Genomic DNA, 7,390 nt, shown 5'->3' on the forward strand with positions numbered 1-7,390 from the left:
TATGTTGTTTTATCCTATGCTTTATTAAATTGTATTTATGTTGTTTTATCCTATGCTTTATTAAATTGTATTTATGTTGTTTTATCCTATGCTTTATTAAATTGTATTTATGTTGTTTTATCCTATGCTTTATTAAATTGTATTTATGTTGTTTTATCCTATGCTTTATTAAATTGTATTTATGTTGTTTTATCCTATGCTTTATAAATTGTATTTATGTTGTTTTATCCTATGCTTTATTAAATTGTATTTACGTTTTTTTATCGTATGCTTTATTAAATTTTATTTATGTTGTTTTATCCTATGCTTTATTAAATTTTATTTATGTTGTTTTATCCTATGCTTTATTAAATTATATTTATGTTGTTTTATCCTATGCTTTATTAAATTGAATTTATGTTGTTTTATCCTATGCTTTATTAAATTGTATTTATGTTGTTTTAACCTATGCTTTACTAAATTGTATTTATGTTGTTTTATCCTATGCTTTATAAAATTGTATTTATGTTGTTTTAACCTATGCTTTATTAAATTGTATTTATGTTGTTTTATCCTATGCTTTATTTAATTGTATTTATCTTGTTTTAACGTATGCTTTATTAAATTGTATTTATGTTGTTTTATCCTATGCTTTATAAAATTGTATTTATGTTGTTTTAACCTATGCTTTATTAAATTGTATTTATGTTGTTTTATCCTATGCTTTATTTAATTGTATTTATGTTGTTTTAACGTATGCTTTATTAAATTGTATTTATGTTGTTTTATCCTATGCTTTATTAAATTGTATTTATGTTGTTTTATCCTATGCTTTATAAAATTGTATTTATGTTGTTTTAACCTATGCTTTATTAAATTGTATTTATGTTGTTTTATCCTATGCTTTATTTAATTGTATTTATGTTGTTTTAACGTATGCTTTATTAAATTGTATTTATGTTGTTTTATCCTATGCTTTATTAAATTGTATTTATGTTGTTTTATCCTATGCTTTATTAAATTTTATTTATGTTGTTTTAACCTATGCTTTATTAAATTGTATTTATGTTGTTTTATCCTATGCTTTATTTAATTGTATTTATGTTGTTTTAACGTATGCTTTATTAAATTGTATTTATGTTGTTTTATCCTATGCTTTATTAAATTGTATTTATGTTGTTTTATCCTATGCTTTATTAAATTTTATTTATGTTGTTTTATCCTATGCTTTATAAATTGTATTTATGTTGTTTTATCCTATGCTTTATTAAATTGTATTTATGTAGTTTTATCCTATGCTTTATTAAATTGTATTTATGTTGTTTTATCATATGCTTTATTAAATTGCATTTATGTTGTTTTAACCTATGTTTTATTAAATTGTATTTATGTTGTTTTATCCTATGCTTTATTAAATTGTATTTATGTTGTTTTATCCTATGCTTTATTAAATTTTATTTATGTTGTTTTAGCCTATGCTTTATTAAATTGTATTTACGTTGTTTTATCGTATGCTTTATAACATTTTATTTATGTTGTTTTATCCTATACTTTATTAAATTGTTTTTATGTTGTTTTATCCTATGCTTTATTTAATTGTATTTACGTTGTTTTAACGTATGCTTTATTAAATTGTATTTATGTTGTTTTATCCTATGCTTTATTAAATTGTATTTATGTTGTTTTGTCCTATGCTTTATTAAATTGTATTTATGTTGTTTTATCCTATGCTTTATAAATTGTATTTATGTTGTTTTATCCTATGCTTTATTAAATTGTATTTACGTTTTTTTATCGTATGCTTTATTAAATTTTATTTATGTTGTTTTATCCTATGCTTTATTAAATTTTATTTATGTTGTTTTATCCTATGCTTTATTAAATTATATTTATGTTGTTTTATCCTATGCTTTATTAAATTGAATTTATGTTGTTTTATCCTATGCTTTATTAAATTGTATTTATGTTGTTTTAACCTATGCTTTACTAAATTGTATTTATGTTGTTTTATCCTATGCTTTATAAAATTGTATTTATGTTGTTTTAACCTATGCTTTATTAAATTGTATTTATGTTGTTTTATCCTATGCTTTATTTAATTGTATTTATGTTGTTTTAACGTATGCTTTATTAAATTGTATTTATGTTGTTTTATCCTATGCTTTATTAAATTGTATTTATGTTGTTTTATCCTATGCTTTATTAAATTGTATTTATGTTATTTTATCCTATGCTTTATTAAATTGTATTTATGTTGTTTTATCCTATGCTTTATTAAATTGCATTTATGTTGTTTTAACCTATGTTTTATTAAATTGTATTTATGTTGTTTTATCCTATGCTTTATTAAATTGTATTTATGTTGTTTTATCCTATGCTTTATTAAATTTTATTTATGTTGTTTTATACTATGCTTTATTAAATTGTATTTACGTTGTTTTATCGTATACTTTATTACATTTTATTTATGTTGTTTTATCCTATGCTTTATTAAATTTTATTTATGTTGTTTTATCCTATGCTTTATTAAATTATATTTATGTTGTTTTATCCTATGCTTTATTAAATTGAATTTATGTTGTTTTATCCTATGCTTTATTAAATTGTATTTATGTTGTTTTAACCTATGCTTTATTAAATTGTATTTATGTTGTTTTATCCTATGCTTTATTAAATTGTATTTATGTTGTTTTAACCTATGCTTTATTAAATTGTTTTTATGTTGTTTTATCCTATGCTTTATTTAATTGTATTTACGTTGTTTTAACGTATGCTTTATTAAATTGTATTTATGTTGTTTTATCCTATGCTTTATTAAATTGTATTTATGTTGTTTTGTCCTATGCTTTATTAAATTGTATTTATGTTGTTTTATCCTATGCTTTATAAATTGTATTTATGTTGTTTTATCCTATGCTTTATTAAATTGTATTTACGTTTTTTTATCGTATGCTTTATTAAATTTTATTTATCTTGTTTTATCCTATGCTTTATTAAATTTTATTTATGTTGTTTTATCCTATGCTTTATTAAATTGTATTTACGTTGTTTTATTGTATGCTTTATTAAATTTTATTTATGTTGTTTTATCCTATGCTTTATTAAATTGTATTTATGTTGTTTTATCCTATGCTTTATAAATTGTATTTATGTTGTTTTAACGTATGCTTTATTAAATTGTATTTATGTTGTTTTATCCTATGCTTTATTAAATTTTATTTATGTTGTTTTATCCTATGCTTTATTAAATTGTATTTATGTTGTTTTATCCTATGCTTTATTAAATTGTATTTATGTTGTTTTATCCTATGCTTTATTAAATTGTATTTATGTTGTTTTATCCTATGCTTTATTAAATTGTATTTATGTTGTTTTAACCTATGCTTTATTAAATTGTATTTATGTTGTTTTATCCTATGCTTTATTTAATTGTATTTATGTTGTTTTAACATATGCTTTATTAAATTGTATTTATGTTGTTTTATCCTATGCTTTATTAAATTTTATTTATGTTGTTTTATCCTATGCTTTATTAAATTGTATTTATGTTGTTTTATCCTATGCTTTATTAAATTGTATTTATGTTGTTTTATCCTATGCTTTATTAAATTGTATTTATGTTGTTTTAACCTATGCTTTATTTAATTGTATTTATGTTGTTTTAATGTATGCTTTATTAAATTGTATTTATGTTGTTTTATCCTATGCTTTATTAAATTGTATTTATGTTGTTTTATCCTATGCTTTATTAAATTGTATTTATGTTGTTTTATCCTATGCTTTATTAAATTGTATTTATGTTGTTTTATCCTATGCTTTATAAATTGTATTTATGTTGTTTTATCCTATGCTTTATTAAATTGTATTTACGTTTTTTTATCGTATGCTTTATTAAATTTTATTTATGTTGTTTTATCCTATGCTTTATTAAATTTTATTTATGTTGTTTTATCCTATGCTTTATTAAATTATATTTATGTTGTTTTATCCTATGCTTTATTAAATTGAATTTATGTTGTTTTATCCTATGCTTTATTAAATTGTATTTATGTTGTTTTAACCTATGCTTTACTAAATTGTATTTATGTTGTTTTATCCTATGCTTTATAAAATTGTATTTATGTTGTTTTGTCCTATGCTTTATTAAATTGTATTTATGTTGTTTTATCCTATGCTTTATAAATTGTATTTATGTTGTTTTATCCTATGCTTTATTAAATTGTATTTACGTTTTTTTATCGTATGCTTTATTAAATTTTATTTATGTTGTTTTATCCTATGCTTTATTAAATTTTATTTATGTTGTTTTATCCTATGCTTTATTAAATTATATTTATGTTGTTTTATCCTATGCTTTATTAAATTGAATTTATGTTGTTTTATCCTATGCTTTATTAAATTGTATTTATGTTGTTTTAACCTATGCTTTACTAAATTGTATTTATGTTGTTTTATCCTATGCTTTATAAAATTGTATTTATGTTGTTTTAACCTATGCTTTATTAAATTGTATTTATGTTGTTTTATCCTATGCTTTATTTAATTGTATTTATGTTGTTTTAACGTATGCTTTATTAAATTGTATTTATGTTGTTTTATCCTATGCTTTATTAAATTGTATTTATGTTGTTTTATCCTATGCTTTATTAAATTGTATTTATGTTATTTTATCCTATGCTTTATTAAATTGTATTTATGTTGTTTTATCCTATGCTTTATTAAATTGCATTTATGTTGTTTTAACCTATGTTTTATTAAATTGTATTTATGTTGTTTTATCCTATGCTTTATTAAATTGTATTTATGTTGTTTTATCCTATGCTTTATTAAATTTTATTTATGTTGTTTTATACTATGCTTTATTAAATTGTATTTACGTTGTTTTATCGTATGCTTTATTACATTTTATTTATGTTGTTTTATCCTATGCTTTATTAAATTTTATTTATGTTGTTTTATCCTATGCTTTATTAAATTATATTTATGTTGTTTTATCCTATGCTTTATTAAATTGAATTTATGTTGTTTTATCCTATGCTTTATTAAATTGTATTTATGTTGTTTTAACCTATGCTTTATTAAATTGTATTTATGTTGTTTTATCCTATGCTTTATTAAATTGTATTTATGTTGTTTTAACCTATGCTTTATTAAATTGTTTTTATGTTGTTTTATCCTATGCTTTATTTAATTGTATTTACGTTGTTTTAACGTATGCTTTATTAAATTGTATTTATGTTGTTTTATCCTATGCTTTATTAAATTGTATTTATGTTGTTTTGTCCTATGCTTTATTAAATTGTATTTATGTTGTTTTATCCTATGCTTTATAAATTGTATTTATGTTGTTTTATCCTATGCTTTATTAAATTGTATTTACGTTTTTTTATCGTATGCTTTATTAAATTTTATTTATCTTGTTTTATCCTATGCTTTATTAAATTTTATTTATGTTGTTTTATCCTATGCTTTATTAAATTGTATTTACGTTGTTTTATCGTATGCTTTATTAAATTTTATTTATGTTGTTTTATCCTATGCTTTATTAAATTGTATTTATGTTGTTTTATCCTATGCTTTATAAATTGTATTTATGTTGTTTTATCCTATGCTTTATTAAATTGTATTTATGTTGTTTTAACCTATGCTTTACTAAATTGTATTTATGTTGTTTTATCCTATGCTTTATAAAATTGTATTTATGTTGTTTTAACCTATGCTTTATTAAATTGTATTTATGTTGTTTTATCCTATGCTTTATTTAATTGTATTGATGTTGTTTTAACGTATGCTTTATTAAATTGTATTTATGTTGTTTTGTCCTATGCTTTATTAAATTGTATTTATGTTGTTTTATCCTATGCTTTATAAATTGTATTTATGTTGTTTTATCCTATGCTTTATTAAATTGTATTTACGTTTTTTTATCGTATGCTTTATTAAATTTTATTTATGTTGTTTTATCCTATGCTTTATTAAATTTTATTTATGTTGTTTTATCCTATGCTTTATTAAATTGTATTTACGTTGTTTTATCGTATGCTTTATTAAATTTTATTTATGTTGTTTTATCCTATGCTTTATTAAATTTTATTTATGTTGTTTTATCCTATGCTTTATTAAATTATATTTATGTTGTTTTATCCTATGCTTTATTAAATTGAATTTATGTTGTTTTATCCTATGCTTTATTAAATTGTATTTATGTTGTTTTATCCTATGCTTTATAAATTGTATTTATGTTGTTTTATCCTATGCTTTATTAAATTGTATTTACGTTGTTTTATCGTATGCTTTATTAAATTTTATTTATGTTGTTTTATCCTATGCTTTATTAAATTTTATTTATGTTGTTTTATCCTATGCTTTATTAAATTATATTTATGTTGTTTTATCCTATGCTTTATTAAATTGAATTTATGTTGTTTTATCCTATGCTTTATTAAATTTTATTTATGTTGTTTTATCCTATGCTTTATTAAATTGAATTTATGTTGTTTTATCCTATGGTTTATTAAATTTTATTTATGTTGTTTTATCCTATGCTTTATTAAATTGTATTTATGTTGTTTTATCCTATGCTTTATTAAATTGTATTTATGTAGTTTTAGCCTATGCTTTATTAAATTGTATTTATGTTGTTTTATCCTATGCTTTATTAAATTGTATTTATGTTGTTTTATCCTATGCTTTATTAAATTGTATTTATGTTGTTTTATCCTATGCTTTATTAAATTTTATTTATGTTGTTTTAGCCTATGCTTTATTAAATTGTATTTACGTTGTTTTATCGTATGCTTTATAACATTTTATTTATGTTGTTTTATCCTATACTTTATTAAATTGTTTTTATGTTGTTTTATCCTATGCTTTATTTAATTGTATTTACGTTGTTTTAACGTATGCTTTATTAAATTGTATTTATGTTGTTTTATCCTATGCTTTATTAAATTGTATTTATGTTGTTTTGTCCTATGCTTTATTAAATTGTATTTATGTTGTTTTATCCTATGCTTTATAAATTGTATTTATGTTGTTTTATCCTATGCTTTATTAAATTGTATTTACGTTTTTTTATCGTATGCTTTATTAAATTTTATTTATGTTGTTTTATCCTATGCTTTATTAAATTTTATTTATGTTGTTTTATCCTATGCTTTATTAAATTATATTTATGTTGTTTTATCCTATGCTTTATTAAATTGAATTTATGTTGTTTTATCCTATGCTTTATTAAATTGTATTTATGTTGTTTTAACCTATGCTTTACTAAATTGTATTTATGTTGTTTTATCCTATGCTTTATAAAATTGTATTTATGTTGTTTTAACCTATGCTTTATTAAATTGTATTTATGTTGTTTTATCCTATGCTTTATTTAATTGTATTTATGTTGTTTTAACGTATGCTT

The sequence above is a fragment of the Phyllobates terribilis genome, unplaced genomic scaffold (assembly GCF_046119375.1).
Source record: "Phyllobates terribilis strain yellow unplaced genomic scaffold, ASM4611937v1 Scaffold_20__1_contigs__length_20440879, whole genome shotgun sequence".
Taxonomy (NCBI): Eukaryota; Metazoa; Chordata; class Amphibia; order Anura; family Dendrobatidae; genus Phyllobates; species Phyllobates terribilis.